Consider the following 21,377-nt stretch of genomic DNA (forward strand, 5'->3'; position numbering starts at 1 on the left):
AAAACCTAAACTAACTTCAAGTAAAAATGAGCAATAGACAAGTGTCAAGGTCAAAATCCATATAAACTTATAATGAAAAGGAGAAGAAGGTGCAGAATTTAAAAAATGATGACAAAAAAAATGATGGCATAACAAAAAGCCATGCACACAAAAAAGATGAAAACCATAACCTAATAATGCAAGACATAACACAAGATCTAAAGGAACAACATAGATCTCCTGGAAAATGAGGGGATAAAACTCAGGAAATAAATAAAAATAAGAAAAACAATGATTACAGAAATGAAGACTACACTAGAGAAAACGTGAACAAATAAGTGTAATAGATAACATCTTAAGAGAAACAGATACCAAGGTCGCCTACAATTTGTACCTTGCCATATCTATGGGTTAATTTAGTCCAACTCTTATTCATCAACATCATAAACAGCTGATGACTGTCTTTTTCCAATACTTCCATCAATGGCTTCAAGACTATCTCAGGCTCCTGATTTTTCTCCTACATCCCTGGCAGCTCTTTCTTTGACCTCCCTGGCTGCCTTCATGTATTCAACCAATTTCTAACTGCTGGAAAGTCCCAGGATCCAGACCGCAGCCCTCCTCACTTTCCATCAACATTCTTCCTTGGTGTGATCCCCTCCAGATTGATGCTTCCCTCCACCTGCACCCCTGCTCCACCAGACCTACTTAAAAAAATCAACTTTACTAAAGTATAACTTATGTATAAAATATGCACTCAATTTAAAGCATAGAATTCAATGACTTTGAACAGTTGTGTACAACTGCAAAACCACCACCACAATCAAGATATGGAACATTTCCACCACCTCCAAAAGATTCTTCCTGCCCTTCTGCAGTCCAACCTCTGTCCCTGTCACCAGGCAACTAGTGATCTGCTGTCTATAAACAAGTTCATTTTCCCAAATGAATATTCAGTTGTTCCAGCACCATTTGTTTAAGGGAATTTTCCATTAATTCCTCGGCACCTTTGCAAAAATCAGTTGACCATTTATGTCTGAATCTATTCCTAGACTCTATTCTGTTCTATTAATGTACATGTGTATCTACCAATACTACACTGATGCTTCTGTTTTATAGTTTGTCTTGAAATCAGGTGGCATAAAAATTGCTTTGGCTCCTATGATTTTCAGCTAATGGAATTTTTTTTTATTGTGGTAAGAAAACAAAATTTACTATCTTAACTATTTTTAGGTGTACTATTCAGTACCCTCTAAACAACTGAGCTAACCTGCCAGCCAAGGATTTCATTTTATTTTGTTGGTTTTTGTGTGTGTGTGTGTGGCTGGCCAGCTCAGGGATCCACCGTTAATTCTTTAATTTATTCACAGTATCTGATTCATTTGTCAATCTTTTCTGCCCTCCCTCCAAAATATATGTCAAATTAGTTCACTTATCATCTCCACTGCTACCATCTCAGTCTAAGCCAGGAGGCAGCAAACTTTTTCAGTAATGGGCCATATAGTAAACATTTTAGGCTTTGGGAGCCCAGAGGCAAAATTGAGGTTATTATGTAGCTACTTACCTAACAAGAGAGAAAGCGAATTCCCACAACTTTTTCTTAGACTATCCCGCGGGTCGGGACATACAGGCTCCCAACATTAGACAAAATTCAAAACATAATAACTAAACATATATTTTTTTTTGTAATACTGGTTTACGAGTAAGGAGAATAAAATTCCTTTTTTTTTTTTTTTTTAGGTATAGAGTTTGTTTGAGACTCAAAGTGTTCCCTATCATCGAAATCAACAGCAAATGTTCATTGGCTAATGCCGATCTGGAATGAGATTTTATGCGTTTCATCTTTAGAAATGTCTTTTTACACAGACAGGTACTGCCAAATACTGGTATCAATCCACAAGCACATGATTTTACTTGAGCATATTCATCACTTGGAAGGCATTTATAGAATTTGTTAAATTTCTTCTTTGGATATTTGTCTTTCGGCATGATATTACATAATAGTTTGATACCTTCCAATTTAAAGTTAGGTGGAACCTCCTCAATTATACAGTTAAATGGATTTAAAATATGGAAATTTCCTTTGCTCTTGCATTGAGGTTTGGAAAATGCTGCTGAAATACAGTTAGCTTCTTGTTTTAATCTTTTGACAGCCTAGGAAATACAAAAAGAAGCTTGACATTATTTTTGATTCAAACATTATTTGTTGTCAAAATGACTTTACCACAGTATGTTTTACATGTAAGAGGTTTCATCTTGCAATTTTAGGTTGAATTAATAAAAAACATTTAAGTCTGCAGCATAAGCTAATTCCAAAAGCCATTCAGTGTTTGAGAACAGTAGTTGAAAATGGTTCTTCTTATTCGAAAATATTTTAATCTTAGTCCTGAGCTCACAATAAACTTTACCGCTGCTAAGCCACTGAACTGCTGTGTGGCCAGGAAAGCCTGAGCATTCCAGTCTCCTATGACAGAAATTGCAGGAGCAGCCATAGGCAGACAGACAGAAATAAATGAATGTGGCTATGTTCCAGTAAACCTGTATTAATGAATACTGAAATTTGAACCTCACATATTTTTTATGTCATGAAATATGATTTTTTCCGCAACCATTTAAAAATGTAATAACCACTCAACTTGTGAACTGTACAGAAACGGGCAGTGGGCTGGATTTGGCCACCTCCTGGTGGAGGACTGCAATGGTCACATAAACGATCTCCCTATCTCCACCACCGGGCCCTTGTGCTCCATTCTCCTCCACAGCAGTGATTTTAAATCACATCATGTCATTCTCCTATGCAAAACCCTCTAAAAGCTTCCTAATATGAATAGAATAAAACATGATCTGGTCCTTGCCTATTTTTTTCCACTTTCCTACTGGCCTTCCTTCTGGCCTTCACACAAAACAAGCCTGCTCCTGTCTCTGAGCTTTTGCACCTGCCATTCCTTCCTCCTGGGACTTTCTTCCCCCTGACTTTTGCACGGCTGCCCCTTTTCCTCATAGGTCTCAACTCTATTCGGAAAGGACTTCCAACCATCGTATTTTATAGTCCTCATTCAACTTCTTAGTACTAAAATGATCTTATTTATGTGCCTACACGTTTAGTAACTATATCCCCATGCTGGAATATAAGTCCTGTCCCCTGCTCTCTCTGCAGAGTCTGGGACACTGCCAAGGCCACATCGGGCATTCCCTTCTATGCTGGAGACACTAAAACAATATATCATTCCTTTTCCTTACCCTACAAGAGTTAGACTCATTCTCGGGCAAACAGAAATAATTTTGCAATGTGTAAAATGAAAACTTAGATTTAAAACTTATATTTTCACATTAAAAACACAATTAAATTATATCAATGAATGTGTAGCCACAGTAAGTACCAATAAGTTGCCCTTAACTTTGCATTCAATCTAAATCAGGTCACGATTATATATATAATGACTACAGCCTTTTTCTTTTCACCATACTACAATGATCTGTAGAGAAGGAAGAAAAGAAAGAAGGAAGAGAAGGAGGAAGAAAGGAAGGAGGGAGAGAGAGAGGCATGGGCCAAAACCTGACATATCTCAGCCATAAAGATGGATGTAACGGAAAACAGAAAAACGAAATTTCATTCAAAACTGGAATTTTCTTCTCTCTTTCCTAAGAAAAATATACACTTTACCACAGTCAAGGATTAAGACAATTAGGTCTTAGAATCCACAAAAAACAAAGAATAATACTCAATGCCTGTAATGAATCTGACACATGCCAAAACAAATATGAACTGACCGCTCGATAAGCTAATAGCAAAAGTCTTAATGAAAATTAAGACTTTTATTTTCCAGAAACATATTCTACCCTTATTAAAATATTTTCTCCAACTATTTTATCCTTTTTCCTATTTTAAATGGCACTTCATAGACAGATAAAATTTTTCTTCTTATTTTTGTAGTCCGCTCCAACTTTTACAAAAAAACACTCCTTTTTATTTATTTAAAGAAAAAAAAATTTAGAAGGTTTTATTAACAAAATGATTTCTACATTTGTTAAAATCAAATTCATACAAAATTAGCAAGGTTACTCACTCAGAAGAAAGCAAAAACATTCACAAAACAATAAACCAAATGTTCCCAAAATATCTACCTAGGGTAATAAAATCAGAGGCAATTTCACCTTTAAAAGTAATGTCACTGAACAATAAGAGGAAGAAATAGTAATAGTTTTCTTTTTCCCCTCACTGATTTCCAACTTGATAATATACTTTGAAGGCCATTACTATGGGATTTGTCTTATCAGTCTCCAGTGCAGCTGCCTGTATCACTTTCCATGTTTACTACAATCACTGTTTATACTATTCAAAATTCTTTTCTGGCAACCACTGAAATATAATTTTCTAGTTAACAGATAGTAGAAGAGAAAAAACTGTGCGTGAGTGTAGGGATGTGGGAGGGTAGGCTCAGAAAGACGTATTCCTATTACATTACATTTTAAATGCAACTCCAAATCATAAAATATATGCTGCTAGAGACTAAGAAAACTGCTAAGTTTCCAGGATTACATTAGAAAAGCAGGTAGACTTGCATCAAAATTAGTATTTTAAATTATACTTGTAAATACACCCTAGCTGTTAAATGGTGACTATATTTTTTGAAGCATAGTGAAAGTAGTTATTTCTGTTCTACTGGTGAGCATGTTTCTAAGATATGTAACTATAACTGATGTTTTCAGGAATGTGAAAAGGAGATGGTTAATAATTACTCTTTGATTTCCTCTTTCTTTAGGAAAAAAATACCAACCTCTACTTATTCTAAGTTATATATTTAAATATCCTACACATCCTAAACAGATGGTTTAATATTACATTTGATGACTCTAGAATAATCACATGTATATAGTACAAAATAAAAGCTAATTACTTCTAAGAGGTGGGGGTGGGGAGAAACATCTTAAAAACATGGAAAACATTTACATGAGAACTAAAAAATATAAGATGATTACTTCCAAATTCACTTTTTTAGTGTGTGTGCTAGCAGAATACTCACAAAAATGCAAGTCCCTTCATTTAATTTTCTAATTAAAATGTTAATTTTAGCATCTAGCCATAGTTATTAGGATTAAAACTAAAGTTCTCAGAGGTTGCTGTGGGAGCTATTTTAATCTTAAAACAAACAACAAAAATCTTATTTTTAACTTCCTCTCTTTCTTAAATGGATATGGAAATCAACAATTTATTTTCTTCAAATCAGAAAGTTAAAAATAAAATTTTAGTTTTTGTTTTTTTCTTTTTTTGCAGCTGGCCGGTATAGGGATCCCAACCCATGACCTTGGGGTTACTGGGCTAACCAGCCAGCCCCTAAAGTTAAAACTTTTAAATCTATTCAAATTCTTTATGGACAAGCATTTGTAAATGTATCACAGATACTTATACAACCTGTAAACACAGTAACATCTCTTCTATCATACTCATGTGCTTGTATAATATTCTATATTACATAGGCCCAGTGGGTTTTTTATGTTATCATGTTATATTGATTTAATTCTCCAATCATTCCACAAGTAATCCATTTAATCTGGTAGTCTGCAGAAAATAACATGAGATTCATGTGACACTACTCCAAATTTGTCTGCTTTAACATAGAAAATTAGTTCCACTTAGCTGAATATCAATAACCTATTCAATGTAGAATGCAGTAGTGCTGCAATCAGCTCTCTACCGTTATTTATCTTCTCTTGAAAATACATAAGCAAGAATAAGAGAAATAAAAAGAAAAAAGTCTTCAAAGGTACACCATACATAGCTTCACATCATAGAAATGCAGAAATTGTTAGACCTTAGCAGGATCTCAAGATATTTTCAAAAGTATTTAGCTACTCTTCAGGCCTGAAGACAACCTGCTGTGAGCAGGTGGATAGAAGAAATCATGCCGCACAAAGAAACAGGCCAATAGCAGTTAGTTGGCTCTGCTTGCAAATGTTCAAACAACGTGACTATGCAAAATGAAAATCTAGGATGTAAAATGCTAACAAGAAGCAATGCATTAAATCCCAGCAGACAAATTACATTGTAAGAAATGGGAAACTATTTGAGTTGTTCAAAGTAAAATTGAAGAGCCTCTTTCAAGGTTAAAAAAATATTATTTCACTTATTCATCCAGCATGTTCCACACTACAAAGGTTCTAGGGTATATGAAGAAAACAGAGAGTGAGGGAGCTCCTCACAGACAGTACACAGCAAATCTTTTGTTTCATCTTTAATTATATGCTACAGGCAAGAAATCATTTCACTTTTTAAAAATAATTCTAATATCCGTTAAGCTTCTAAATTTAAATTTAAATTTAAAAAGTTTGCCAACTAAATAAGTTAATCTTCTGTTTAAAAATGAACTCTACTCATCTATTCTAGTTTTAAATAATAAAAACCAAAACTATGATTGACACATGGCAGGAGGGACACTTAAAAAAACATTATGTAGGGCTGGCTAGTTAGCTCAGCTGGTTAGAGCACAGTGTTACAGCACGGAGGTAAAGGGTGCAGATCCTCTTACCGGTCAGCTATCCAAAAAAAAAAAAATTAAATTAAATTAAATCAAAAAGAATTTAAACAAAAAAGCCACATGACATTATTTCATACTTATTTGCTTGTTTAATATTAAGCTCATGAGGTTTGCCAATGAAAGCCAAGAAAGTGCATAAACAACATGATCTGACTGGATAATAGGGAGCTAATGCCTAAACCAAGCGTATGTTACCTCCCCATTTCATCACCTAATCAGATAAAGAAATTAAATGCTACTTTTCATGTAATCACAGGGATTCAACAATAAATGAAATAGATGCTAATCACCCACACCTCCTTAAGTAGGATGCTAGACAGACTACTTAGGAGAATATTCTAATAAACTATGAAACCAGCAACTGGCCATCTCCCACCTCAAGAGAATATAAAGGAAGTTAAAAATTAATCCGAGGAGGTTAAATTCTTAGGCTAAGACTTTGAGGTTGAACACCGTAAGTGAAGTGAAAGGGACTCCGTGAGAATCCCTAAATTTTCCATCTATCTCCTGGAGTTTGAGGGATTCTTAGGGAAGATCTGCAATCCTTGTTGGTGACAGGGCAAGAACAGAAGCTTGTATTTCATGAGTTTGGTGAAGCAGGATGTATAACTATTTCTTGTGGCCCAGTTGGGGATTGTGCAGAAGAGAACGAGGCTGGGTCATTGTGAGATGACCTGCCCAACAAGAACATCAACGTGACAGCAAGCTCACCAGTTCTGCAGGTGACAAATTCCCCCAAATACACAAAAGTGACCCAGAATCCACTTGCCAGTTTTGGACATCTGCCATGCCTCAAAAGAAGGAAAGCCAGAGTACATCTGCCCTAGTCAACTTGGTTCTTCCTGCTGTGTACCTCTTGTCTTTACCCTGTTCTGCAACTTTTGGGAGACCCCATATAGCAGCTGTGAAGTGGGAGTGGATATAAAGCAAGAAGGAAGAAAGCAACACTCTTCCCTAGTAAAGGCTTCTCAGTCTGAGGTCAAACTGAGTGCAGAGAAGAACGGTTTTACCAATTTTGATATTACAATGAACTAGACTTTTAAATTTACCCTTACCCAGATAGAACACTGTTTGTTTCTTATCTGGTAGCAACTGCACAGAATGTAAGAACTGTATATGTTTTTATGCAGAGAAAAGAAGCAGTTGAAAGAAAGGGTTTAAAAAGACAGCTAGCTGTGAGAAGCTGCTTCTACTTGCACTGATACAGTGCCATCTATGCAAGGAACTGGTTATCAGTAAAACCAAAAAAGGAAAAGAAAGTCTTGGGAAGTACCTTGAATGCTTCCTCAATTACTATCTAAATAAATCCTGTTTGACAACAAGATACCCCTTCTCATGCATTAGGATAGCTATTATCAAAGAAACAGAAAATAATAAGTGTTGACAAATATGTAGAGAAACTGGAATTCTTGTGCACTGCTGATAGGAATGTAAAATAGTTCAGCCACTGTGGAAAAAAGTAGGGCAGTTTCTGAAAAAATTAAAGATAGAATTAGCATATGATCCAACAATTCCACTTCTGGGTATACACCCAAAAGAATTCAGGAATAGAACAGATTATTTGTATACCAATATTCATAGCAGCATTATTCACAATAGCCAAGAGGCAGAAACAACCCAATGTTCATCGGCAGATGAATGGATAAACAAAATGTGGTATATTCACACAATGGAATATTATTCAGCCATAAAAAGGAAGGAGATCCTGTCACATGCTACAACATGGATGAACCTTGAAGACATTATGCCAAATGATATAAGGCAGTCACAAAAAGACAAATACTGTACAATTTCAATTATAGGAGGTACCTACAGCAGCCAAATTCATAGAAACAGAAAATAGAATGGTGGTTGCCAGGAGCTTGGGGAGGAGGGAATGGAGAGTTATTGATTAATGGGTATAGTGTTACTGTGCCTTGAGGGAATAACTACCTAAAAGTGATAGACAAGACTGATAAAAACTCATACTGGAAAAACAAAAAGATAGTCAGAGCCTGGGATTTGTTAGAGATGGGATTTTGTGACCCTTATGGCACCCATCGTAAGCGCAGGGTATACAACAAGCTGTGTCGTTTTCCTCATCAACCTCTCTCAAACTCAACCCTCTTTTTGGTCACACTGCCTGTACCCTAGAGTTTGGGATCCACTTAGCTCATAAATGAAGTAATGTGATTGTTTTTAAATGAACTCCTTTTCCACTTCCCCCTTTAACCCCCTGATTCCCTCCACTATCATAAGGATGCATTAACTTTCCACAACGAAACATTTTGATGGATGTTATTTTCCTCTGCAAAAAAGTTTCAGTCACGTCTCCATTGCTGGTTGAAAAGCCCAGACTCTCTAAGCTCATGTTAACAACCTCGCTCCTCCATTTTATTTTCCCATGCTTAGCACTCACTGCTCACCTACGCAAATGCGTCCCAGTCCACCTTCCACTTCACAAACATGCTATCCCAAGGTGTTTCTCAAATATCATCTGACCCCCTTGGCCCACAAGCCACATACCCCCACACCCCTATACAAACACACACACATCCTAGATATAAATGAAAAATGAAAGGGAGTCAGTGGCTGAGAGCTCATGGAAGCAAATACAATGACAAGTGTTTCATACTCAGGGAAAAGACATCTTTTTTGTTGAAAATTAACTGAGAAACACTTCACAGCAATAGTAAGCCTTCTAAAAAAGGAAAAATAAACAAATGGGACTATATCAAACTAAAAAGTTTCTGCACAGCAAAAGAAACAATTAACAGAGCTAAAAGACAGCCAACAGGGGCCGGCCCAGTGGCGCACTGGATAGTGTGCCGCTTGGGAGGCGCGGCAGCGCTGCCGCCCGAGGGTTCGGATCCCACATACAGACCGGCTCCCGCTCACTGGCTGAGCGAGGCGTGGGAGCAACACCGAGGTTTGCAATCCCGTTGCCGGTCCCTGGTCCGGTACGGGGGCAACACTGAGGGTTGCGATCCGTTGCCGGACACGGAAAAAACAGACAAAAGACAAAAATAAAAAAATTAAAAAAAATAAAGAATTTTGGGGTTGGAATGGTAAGAATGGCAAGCTAGTACGGGGGAGAAAAACATGACTATTGAGGAAGTAGTGCTGGCACACTGGTTATCCACATTGTAAAAAGTAAAATTGGATCTCTAACTCATACCATATACAAAAGTAATCCCAGAGGGATTAAAGATTTAAATGTGAAAAGCGCAACTTAAGAAGGGTTAGGAGAAAATATAAGCAAGTATTTTGTAAGCTTAGGAATAGAAGGGAATTGTTTAAACAGAAACAAAGGACATGAACCATAAAAGAAAAGATAGAAAATTCTGACATTAAATCTCTGATTTAAATTTCACTTGGATAATTTTAAAAGGTAAAAACATAAGCTATGAACTGGGAGAAATTATCTGTAATGCATATAATTAATGGATTAGGAACCATAATATATGAAGATCTGTTATGAATTAATAAGAAAAAGAAATAATCCAATTTTTAAAAGTAGGCAAAAGCCACAAGCAGGCATTTTGCAGAAGAGAAAAAGAACTGTCAATAAACATATTTTTTAAATGCTTATTGTCATTATTAATCAGGGAAATAGACATTAAAACCACAAAGACATACCAGTCAGGAAATACTTAAATAGTCTGGGAACACCAAAGGCTCACTAGGATGTGAAGCAAAATTGTTAAGGGTACAGATTCCTGGGGGTCAAAGTCTGGTACTTCTACATACTAGCAGAATGCCTTGGGCAAGCAATTGAGCCTCTACAAGCCTCAATTTCCCCAAATGTAAAATGAGGGATAATATTAGTACATACTTTATTGGATTGCTGTGAGGATTAAATAAACTAATATATACGAAGGCTTAGAACAGTCAGTGCCTGACATAGTAAGTATAGAATAAAGTAAGCTCATTATTTATATTATTAATATCATCATCATCAACACTACTGGTGGGAACATGAAACGGTCCAGCCAGATAGGGAAAACCTTTTGGCATTACTGTGTAGTTTTAGGAGTGCATAATCCCTACAATGCAGCAATTCTACTGGCGTATTCCCTGGAGAAACTCTTATTTCAAGAGGAATCATGTAAAGGAAGAATGTTCATAGAAGCATCGTTTATAATGAAAATAGAACAAACGTCTATTTAGAGGAGAATAAATAAAGCTACATGCATCAACATGGACAAATCTCACAGATAAAATACTGGTGGGGGAAAAGTAACTCATGGAAGAATAAGGGGCCGGTCACATAAAGTTTAAAAACATGAAAGTGAAACAAGATACTGTTCACAGTTTTACTGAATATGTAAATATCCCGAAAGAAAAGCAAGAGACTGATACATGTAAAAATCACAATGGTTTTTACCATTAGGGGCAAGAGGAAGGACGAGCAATACCATTACCAAATGGTGTTGGTAAGGCTTCTTTTCACTTAATTACTTTTTTTGGCAGCTGGCCAGTACAGGGATCCAACCCTCGACCTTGGTGTTATAACACCGCGCTATAACCAACTGAGCTAACCGGCCAGCCCTCTTTTTTATACAAATGGTGGGTAAACAGGTTTTCGTGGTGTTACTCTTTAGCTTTTACCCAGATGTAATACCTATTATTTTGTGTATATAAAAAATGTAATAATAAAGAGTTTACATGTATGCACAAAAATCCAGGGGGGAAAACAGCAGTTATTTTTAAAATCAGCTGAAAAATACCTGTGGTAATATCCATCCCATACCTCTCAGAATTTACCATAAACAAGTACAAAGAGGAAATATAAATACATACTAGCATCTGCATAGCCATTTGCTTGGTGATGTTGAGCTGAAACTCTTGGAGCAATGCAGCCCAGGAAGACAGCACAGAGAGAAAGAATAAACCTTTGAGACCTACCCAAGTTTAAGGGCAGAGGGAAGAGAAATCAGCAAAGACAACTGCAAAGCTACCAGTTCACTCCTTCTGCCAACTTCCAGATCCCTTCCTCACACAAAGCTCTTCATCCTCACAGCTGTGTAGAAGATTTCTCACCTCCGTTTCTGCTAACTTCTCTCTTTGGCTCCAATCTCAGTCTCACTCTTCTTCAATTCACTCTCCACAATGCAACCAAAACACAAAAACTCCTTGTAAACTCAGTTCTGTCCACATCACTTTCTTCCTGAAAACTCTTCCACAGGTCTCCACTGGCCTAAGGATACAGTAGAGTCCAAACCGTGTACTCAAGGAGGCCTCCTATGATATATCTCCTGCTCACCTCACTTTGGCTCATCACTCCCCAGCTTATTCTCTGATTACAAAGGTTTAAAGCAGTGGTTCTCACATGTGGCCCTCGGACCAGCAACATTAGCATTACCCGGGAACTTATCAGAAATGCAGACTAGCCCAGACATACTAAATCAGAGTAAACTTGTGGGTGGGTCCAAGAACCTGAGTTTTAACAAGTCTTCTGGTTGATTTTGAAGCATATTAAAATTTGAGCATTGCTGGTTTATAGCATGAATGAGAGGTAAATTATAATTTGAAGAACTCTGATGGAGGAAATCGAAAAGTACTATAGCATCGTGTTAAAAAGCACATTCTCTGGGATCAGTCCACCAGGGTTCAAGTTTCTGCTCAGCTAATTCTTGGCCATGGGGAGCTTCCTTAGCTTGCCCCAGCATAGTGTAATGCTGGATAGCACGGATCCTCAGTAAGACGGCTGGGATTTAAATCCTGGCTCTAACTCTTATTAGCTGTGTGATCTTGAGCTTACTCTTACTTTCTCTGAGCTCCAGTTGGCTCATTTATAAAAGTATAAATATTAGTACCTACTTCATATGGTTGTTGTAAAAATTAAAGGAGTTAATGTATGTACTATACTAAAAACTGTACTTGATGCACAATAAGCATTATATGTTTTTTATTATTACTATAATTGTTACTAAGTTCATGGGGACCACATTATATTTTGGAGGGAGTCAACACTGAATGCTAATGCCCATTGAAAGTAAATAAAATACATTCCTTCTCATATGGAGAAACCTTCCTCACCTTTTTTTCGGTAAGTGACTTTTCCTCCAGTACTCCATTTATCTCTCTGAAAGAATTTATTTCCTTCCAATTAGAGAGCTCTTAACTGGATGCAATGACCTCTTCCAGTCAATGGATCTGCCTTTAAGGGGTCATTTATTTCAGATACATTAGTGCTTTCTGTAGCAAAGAACTCACAAGATTGAAAAGAGGTTACTGAACATTATCCCTATTCTAAGGAAACTATTTCTGGTGATTATTCTAAATACGCAACAGTATTAATTTCTTTTCTTTTTGGGGCAGCTGGCCAGTACAATGACCTGGAAATATAAGGCTGTGCTCTAACCAACTGAGTTAACTGGCCAGCCAATAAACTTCACTACAAATTCTACATGTAAAAGTGTCATCAAGACAACTTTCTGCCATCATTGAGAAACATGCTGAAAGTCATCATGACACAAAAATCTGAAGAGTAGGACTTTATATCTCTTTCTTCTCACTACTGAGAGGTCCTACTATGTCCCCCTGACCAACCACATGAATAACTGAGCCACAACACATTCAGTACAGAGTATATTCTATTGAACATAAACAAATGTAAAAAAACCATATTTTTGGGCCAGCCCGTGGCTCACTCGGGAGAGTGTGGTGCTGATAACACCAAGGCCACGGGTTCGGATCCCATATAGGGATGTCCGGTTAGCTCAATGGGTGAGCATGGTGCTGACAACACCAAGTCAAGGGTTAAGATCCCCTTACCGGTCATCTTTAAAAAAAAAAAAAAACATATTTTTTGAAGACATAATAAATATCTGTGAGGTAAAATTATGTACCGATATTTCCTTCATAGGTCCCAAATTATTTCATCTCACATTTTGCATACTTATGAAGTTAGAAGATATAAGACAGAGAGTTAGAATACAAAAGAAAATATGAGAAAAAATATTACACAGGGGCAAGTCACAAAACCAAAGTCAAAATATAAGGCTCATTACTGAGAGTTCACAAGGTTTCTTAGAACCATAGAGACAATATTCCAATTGAATCTGGCTTGGAAATTAGCTCAGTCATCAAATATTCACTGGGGATGCTGGAATCCTCTGCTCCACAGTCTCTAAACGAGGTAAATATGAATTGGGTGTAGAGTAGTCTTTATTTGTGATTCTCTTGATTTCTTTAGGTTTTAAAAATCAGTTTCCTTTGTAAAATCAAATTAAGAGAACGCAAAAACATTTTCATAAAAAAGAAAAAAGGATAAGCACTTAATGCCATGGAGGGTTTATGATTTTTATTAGCATGTGACAGCCATATGTTCCATGATTTTTTGTTTTTTGTTTTCCTGGAACCCTAAACCTCAAATATGAGGTGAGGTGAAAGAATTTTGGTAGAATCTTTTTTCATAGCTTTCTACTTCAAAATGGAGGTCACTGATTACAAAGAACATTCTATCAAATCTGGGTTTCAAGGCATCTCCTCAATGTAAGACATTTTATATTGGGGAGGAAAGAAAGGTTAAAAAATTAAGATTATTGAATTTTTAAAAGGCATCAGCGTGCTATGGAAAGCCAACCTGAAGAGCTCATGTTTCTGCCAACCTAATATTACACAATTTCAATGGCACAGAAAAGAAAAGTAACCAAGTAAGTTGTATTTTACAACTAAAAACCCACAATGGCAAAGAAAACTGCTGATCTTCTAATATTTTTAGAAAAGCATGCAGGATTCTTTATTTACAAGAAAATATAACAAGCTAACCTTGGATTGCCTGAAAAAAGAAAACATTAATTCCTTGGATTAAGACTTAACTCAAGATCCTCTAAAATAAGAAAAAAAAAAGTTTTCAACTATAAATCGTATAACATGAATAAAATACAGCTTTTCCTACTATATCTGTAAATATTAACTACACAAGTACTGATAAGGATTTTGAACCTGAGGAAGCCATCTAAGTAAACCATCAGAACATTTACCTGTACAGTCCTCTGAGTGCCATCAACGTTGACAGACAATAAGGACGAAGCCAGGTTCCACGTACTGGTCACATTTAGTTTCAATCCATCAACTTCCACCTGTTGTGACACCAAATAAGACTGTTACTATGAAGAAAGACAGAAAGCTGATCTCAAGTTCATTGCTGCATACAAAGCAGCAGCCATTTTAAACAGATGGCTCCCAAACAACCTGTCATGTTTACTGCTCCAGCCATGAAAGACAGGGTCCAACAACAGAGTCTTCTTAGTCATCTCTGGGGAGAGGTGAAGGACCTGTGAACAGCTGCCTCTGGGCACTAAGGTTTCAAGTGATTTCCAGTAAGTAACAAACAGCCTTCTAACTCTAAACCTATCTGGACATGCTACATTTACTGCAATTAGACAAGTAATGCATATAAATTCCAGTGACATTTTGCAACCCACACAACAGGGCTTGCATATAATATTCTCTCCAAGGACCAACAAAGAACTTTTTCTGTGGTAATTTTAATGAAGGACTATGCATTGTTATCTTAATTAAACAGAAGCTTTAATTAGGCAAAATTTTTTGGTGTTGAATATCAAAAGTCCATTCAAACTTTGCAATGTTCTGTCATATTTCTGTCGATCATAAATGACTAATTTCATCAAGTCATCACTCATGCAGATGCAAATAAAAACCCACAATCTTTCAAAACAGAGAAACTCTTAAGAGAAAAAAATTAATTTCCTAATAAATAATATAAAAGTAATTTAAAGAAAATAAGCTAATTTGAAATAAAAAGTACTATTAGTTCTTTCTTCTTTTCACTCACTAATGATTATTCCCTCACTCTTTAATACAAGCAGTAAGAAAACAAATAACATTATTATTTTAAGTCTACAGTAGACGGCCTAACAAAGGGATACTTAAATTTGTTGAAGTTTCTAAATAACAGAGTTTAGAGATAAGATCCCTAACAATTCCCCCACTATCATCAAATTCTCTTAAAAGACACTCATTAAGATCAGATATCAGAGTCCTCACTGTTTCCTTTCTGCTTGACCCTTGGGGACAGGTAGGGAGGTGGCAGTAGAGGAAGATTGGTGAAAATATTTGGACAAGTATCAGTACCCTAAAAGTAGCCGGGCTTGAAGTCTGCTTCTGGGACACAGCCTAGGAGAGGTTGGTAAAGCCCAGGACTAAGTGTCACCGCATTCCTAATGCAGTGAGGGGGCAACAGCACGGCACTCACAGAGGAAAAGGCTGGACATATGACCCGTGTACATCAAGGCAGGAATCCAAAAATTTCTACCTGTCCTAGTGAGATGACCAGTGAAGGTCTGGGTCAGGATGAAGACCACCATGACAGATAAACAGTAGAGACTATGGGCAGCAGAAGCCTCTTTAAGACCTCCAAAGCCCAAACAGCATGACTCATTACCCAACAGTTACCGCCCAGGCCTTTGCAGTAAGAACAGTGGGTAGCAGGAGAGTCTGAGTTCTCCTCCCTGCCTCAATCAGGAGGCACATTTGACCACCATTCCCAAAACACCTCTCACATGCACCCAAGGTTTCTTAGAACCATAGAGACAATATTCCAATTGAATCTGGCTTGGAAATCTTAGTGGAAGCTGGGGATAGGGGAAAAAACCTGAAATACTATAACCTGAAAGAGACTGTTTAAACCAAGAGAGGCCAAGATCTTGTTTACCCACAAGTTTTTCTACTCCCTGTCTCCTACGAAAGGTAGAGGGCTTATGAGGAACATTACATGTGACAGAAAATGAAGAAGCTACATTTCCTCATACACGTGATAAGTAATGAGTACAAATTTGTAACTTAACTGAAGCAAGGAAACTATCATAACTCCAAATCATAAATTATGAAACATATCTGCAAATATTAAATGAGGGAAAGCAATGTGCTTTAAGCCATCACATGCCTTCTCAGGCCTCCAGCACTAAACCCATTTCTCCAAGATACAAAATTCTGAAAAATAGATGCAATGACTCTATTGTTGCTATCATTAGATGAGTGAAAGCCAGATGTACACATAAGCCATAGGAGAGGAACAGAGTGTTTCTTTGAACAACCATTTTATACCATAGAAAGGTGGGACAGACTAAACTGAAGAATTCTGGTCACTATGCCATATATATTGTTTACACCCAATTCTTTAGCCAAGGATGACTGAAGAAGCAGCTATAGAGTGGAGGTACCATTTCATCTTTATGACATGGAGAAGCTGACATAAAGACCCACCCTAAGTTTTCAATGCCAACAACTAATGGGAAATGAGCCCTCGGGCAAAGGCAAAAATAACAGATTTTGTGAGAGATAACAAGGGTAACAAGCCCAAGGAAAAGCTGCGGGCTGCCCATGCCTACGCCCAACCTCCCACACTATTGTAACATAAACAATAATCAGAAAATAGCCAATACTAGATCTTTGCATACAATTTGGAAAAAAAATTGTAAAGGGAAAATGGTAAATTAAGAGAATATAACACAAGAAGAACTACTCAAAGAAACACAGGAAGAGTTCAGATAAATAATTCTCCAAAGTCTCAAAGGCAACTATAGGAAATGTGACCTCTCTTTTAAAAAAAAAACAGCTCAAAGAAGAAAAACAAAGGTTCAAAGAAGAGATTATACAACAACAGAAGGAAATGAAAATCGAGCTGGTAGAACTCAAAAAAACTGAAGAGAAAAATAACATTATAGAGATAAAAGCCACATTAAGAAACAACCAAAAACAGAATAAATGTGACTAAAGATAAGGACTTGGAGAAATCATATAAAACAAAATAGGTAAGACCAACAATATAAAACCAATTTACAAGGAAGACAATAGATATGAAGGAGGAAAAAAAGAGGATACAAAGACTATACAACTGTCTTTTTCAAAAGGCCTATAAAGCAAAAAGAATAAATGTAAATTCAAAATTATGATAGGACAAACCTTTTCAAAACAAATAAATAAAACTTTGAATTTCTAGGTCATTGTTTATAGAACTTGAAAGCTAAAGAAAGATTTATGTGGGTATTTAGGCAGAAATAAAAAATCATGTACAAGAAAGGAAAAAACTCAGGTCAGCCTAATTTCCCAAGAGCAACACTGACACAGAACACCACAGAGCAATATGGTCCAAGTACTAAAAAAGGTAAATGTTGCCCCCCAATTTTATACCCAGCCAAGGTTTCCTTAAAGTATTTCATATAAGTATACATTCTGTAGCATGTACAAATGTAGTGCACCTTCTTTAAAAATGAGGCAACTCTATACATACTGATATGAAATTATTCCCAAGAAAACGCAAAATAGTGTGTACAGTATGCTATCATCTGTTAAGAAAAAAACAATTATATACATATTTTTTAATGCACAAAATATCTCTGGACAAATGCATTAAGAGGAGCAGAGTGCTTAAGGAACAGGAATGGAAGGGAGGCTTGCTTTTCACTGTAAATCTACTTGCACTTTTTAAATTTTTTCCTGTATATGTTTATAAAATATATTCAAAAATTTTTTAAATGGGGAAAAGTGTAAGTGTGCTCATTTCCTCTTTTATTATAGTATGCAATCAATAGCTACTTCAGATCTTTCACTAGAAGGCACACAATTTAAAAGTAGCTGTTTTTTCAAATTGCATTTTGGTTATAGATTTTTCTGGTTATAGATGTACTGATTTCATCAACAACATCCAATTTTACAATGTGTTTCAGACAATCTGTCTTCCTCCTCTAAAAAAGAGGGACTTGAACCTGCAATGCCAAAGATTTCTCCTGGGTCTGAAATTCTGGTTCTGTGGTTGCAAAATCCTTTTATTTCAGATGTATTTAGATAATTAATTTCTGAGATGGCAATTTCAAGTATTATAAATGGATTTTTGCTTTGTTCAAGCACCTTTGTTTTGGGGTTAGACGTTTTTAAGATCTTTCTTTTAACAGACAATAAAAGCTTACAAATTAAGTCAAATTCAGTGTGGGGATAAAAAGAAAAATAGACCAACAGAGAAGTGACAAATGACATAATATCCTGGGGCTCAAATAAAATCTCACACCTTTCAAGGCCAACAAAATTATCAAAATGTCACTGTGAAAACACTAGAATATTTTAAATAATGTAAAAACTCTATATTTTATGAACAATCCGAAGACACAATGCCCCTATTTAGAAACAGAAACTAACCTAAACAGAAAGATTTATATTATGACCTTAGTTTAAATAAATCTAGGACTCAAGTGCACCAAATTTACATTAATTATATTAATACTGACCCACACTCTTGGCAGTGACCCCCTCTCTTTCTTTACCGAAAATGAAGCCATAGACATAGTCCTTATTTTCTTGCACCATCAAACACATTTTTTCCTTTACTCATATTTCATAACTTCTCTGCTTCTTAATTTATCCCTTTTAGTGTCAGTATTTTCCATCTCTCAGTCTACACTGGCTACTTCCTTTTGCTTTCAAGCATGTATAGAACTCCCTACCCATGTCTCTGACAGGTTCTACGAGTGCTCTGTACCTGTTTTTTTTACCACATACCTTCCCCCATAACCTTCTATAATCTGGCTACTAAAACTGTATCTGAAAGGTCACCAATCTTCCTCAGCAACTTTGACACTCTGTTCTTAATCCTCATTATTCTTTACTTCCCAACAGGAAGGAAGGCCTCTTTGAGAAGCCGAACTTTAAACTAAATTGAAAAGGTGAGTAGGAATTAGTTGAGTGGGCTGTTAGGTGGGTGGTTAGGAACATTCCAGAAGGAATATCACTTTAAAAAAAAAAAAAAAAAGGAATTTCTGAGGCAAGAAATAGCTTAGCTGATTTGCAACCAGTGTGCCTGGAACACGGAAAACAGGGGGGATAAGGGTGCCCGAAGACTATGGAGAGCAGTAAGAAACACTGACAGGTCCCACTGGAGAGGGACATTATCCACGTTATATGTTGAGAAGATCATCTGGCTACAGCTTGGAGAATAAATTGTATGAGACAAAAATAAAAACGATGGTGGTCAGGTCTAGGGTACTAGTAGCGTAGAGAAGAGGGCACTCAGAAGGAATATCAATTGGGGAAAGGAGGAGGGAAGAGTGAAGGGTCCGGTGAAAGCATTTTGAGAGAGTTGCTGAGGAAAAGGGAGGAGAGTAGCTCATCAGAGGAAAAGCCAAGCTGCCACCCAGGGCTGGGGACTCAGCTGACACTGGACAGCATGGCCTAGAGTGATGGGATCTGTCCTCAGTGTGTGAATTCTCCCGCGGTGCTCATGTACTTGGATGTGGGCACAGAGAAAGTGAAAGGCTGAGTTCCTCTAGGCTGGGGATCGATGGAAGAAGAAGCTGAAGATGTTAAGGGTATTTGTAAGTGAGCGACTGTTTTTACCGGCCAGGGAATCTAAGCTGGATGAAGATGGAAAAGCAAGGACAGTGTCGGTGGATGGAGAGAAAATACAGAGACCAGTGGTCATATGGAGGTAGAGAGACAGACCGCGACCTGGCTGCTGGTCAAGAGGAAGGTGAGTAGTGATGGGGACTAATGCTGTGAGTTTCAAAGAAGGGGCTGCGAGAGAAAGAAAGGGGAAGCAGTGAGTGGTCTACAGGGACACCAGGAGAAACCCGATCCCAGCTCCCACCTCTCAGGTGCCTGTGGTGTGAGAGAAAAACTTCCGAGAGGTCTCAGGTTAAGGCAAGTAAGGGGTGGGAAAGACAGATACAAGGGAGTCTGCAGGTCACAAAGCAGGTGACCCAGAGGGCACAGTGCAAAGGGCTAGGAGGAAGTGGAGCGACGACATAGAAGAGCAGAGGAAACTGATTTAGAAAACAACGGAGGACTAGGGAGGCTCTCAAGTACCCCAGCTGCTCCTCTGCATCTCCACCGCTGCCACCCAGCCGAAACCTGCACTATGGCATCTCTCACCCAGACTACTGCTATACTCTAGGCTTCCCACAGGTATTCTTCTGCGTTCCCAATTGGTTCTTCTCACTATAGCCAGAATAATCTTGAGTAAACATAAAACCGATCATGTGTAAAAACAGAGAAAAGGGAAAATACAGCCAATGTGAAAAGGCGCAAATGGAGGTGCTGCCTGCTTTTGCAAAGTGTAAACTCCAGACCTTTAGTATAAGGACATCAAATGTCTCACCATTCTGCAATCATTTAAAGATTATAGACTAAACATTAAAGATTATATGCCAATTTAAAGTATTGGCATTATAAATTTGAATTAATCAGAGCAAAGCTATGATGGGTGGAATTCATGCAATTCACCTCAACATGCTCTATTTTCTGAAAACTTTCCCCCAGCTTAACCAAAGAGATCAGTTTGGATGAAAATTACTCATAATAAGAATACTTATGATGTTTAAATCAACAGTTCAAAAACATGATTCCTTTCCTATTTCAAGAAGGCATTTTCCCACATTTAATAATCTACCTGTAACTTTGTATTCCATTAAAAGTATTTAACTGCATTTGTAGTACAAATAAAGCTGATGTGGAACATTTTCCATGAGTTGTTTGGAACATTCAATTTTCCTATCTACGTCATCATAAGGGAAAAAGAAAGTACACACCCTAAATTAATTTGACATTTGAGAGATTACTTACATCCTTTACCATTAAAAAGCAAAAAAAAAGCATTTCCTCAGAGATACCACATGACAGTTAAAATATAGCTTCTATTGCAGTAGTCACCTGCTAAATAGTTTTTTAAAATTTTATTCAACATTAGGAATGTAAAACTTACAAAACAAAATATTTGCCAAAAAAGCATTTCCAAAAATAATAAAAACTTTGGGAAGATATGGTCTATAAGAAGTGTTTCTATTCTCTACACCAGCCTACTTTTTTTGTCACACACAAATTCTAATTTTTTTGTTGTTGTTGTTGTCATCAAATCTTAAGGAG

General features: G+C 36.9%; 1 protein-coding gene across 1 annotated transcript in view; it reads right to left on the bottom strand.

Moving 5' to 3' along the window:
* LOC103590216 (propionyl-CoA carboxylase alpha chain, mitochondrial-like) overlaps positions 1-21,377 on the bottom strand; it is a 130,039-nt gene that overhangs the window by 75,880 nt on the left and 32,782 nt on the right. Inside the window, exon 2 of the mRNA XM_008572411.1 lies at positions 14,486-14,584. The gene's annotated coding sequence lies outside the window, so the exon portion shown is untranslated. The remainder of the gene's footprint in view (positions 1-14,485; positions 14,585-21,377) is intronic.

Source organism: Galeopterus variegatus, unplaced genomic scaffold (assembly GCF_000696425.1).
Source record: "Galeopterus variegatus unplaced genomic scaffold, G_variegatus-3.0.2 Scaffold781, whole genome shotgun sequence".
Lineage (NCBI taxonomy): Eukaryota > Metazoa > Chordata > Mammalia > Dermoptera > Cynocephalidae > Galeopterus > Galeopterus variegatus.